We start from the raw sequence: 414 nt of genomic DNA, 5'->3' as shown, positions 1-414 counted from the left end.
TTACATTACGATTCATAACAGTAGCAACATTACAGTTATCAAGTAGCAACGAAAATAATTTTATGGTTGGGGGTCACCACAACATGAGGAACTGTATTTAAAGGGCCAGAAGGTTGAGAACCACTGTTTTAGAGTATATGGACACACAAACAAAAATAAAATGACAGTCTTATCCAAGCAAATATCTTTGTTAATACTTTCCTGTTCCTAACAACACATTCTTTTGTCTATTACAGTTCTGTTTTAAATAAAGTATATTTCAATACCTTTCCAAGTTGAGGGGAGAAAAGTTGACATATTAAAAACAAGTATGCAACACTGAGGACTAGTATCTCTTCATCTAGATCAGGGGTCCTCAAACTACGGCCCACCGAAAACATTTATCCGGCCTGCCGGGTGTTTTTGCCGCCGCTG

This window comes from Myotis brandtii, unplaced genomic scaffold, assembly GCF_000412655.1.
Source record: "Myotis brandtii unplaced genomic scaffold, ASM41265v1 scaffold350, whole genome shotgun sequence".
Classification (NCBI taxonomy): domain Eukaryota; kingdom Metazoa; phylum Chordata; class Mammalia; order Chiroptera; family Vespertilionidae; genus Myotis; species Myotis brandtii.
The sequence above is the reverse complement of the archived record's forward strand: the minus strand, read 5'-3'. Positions refer to the sequence as shown.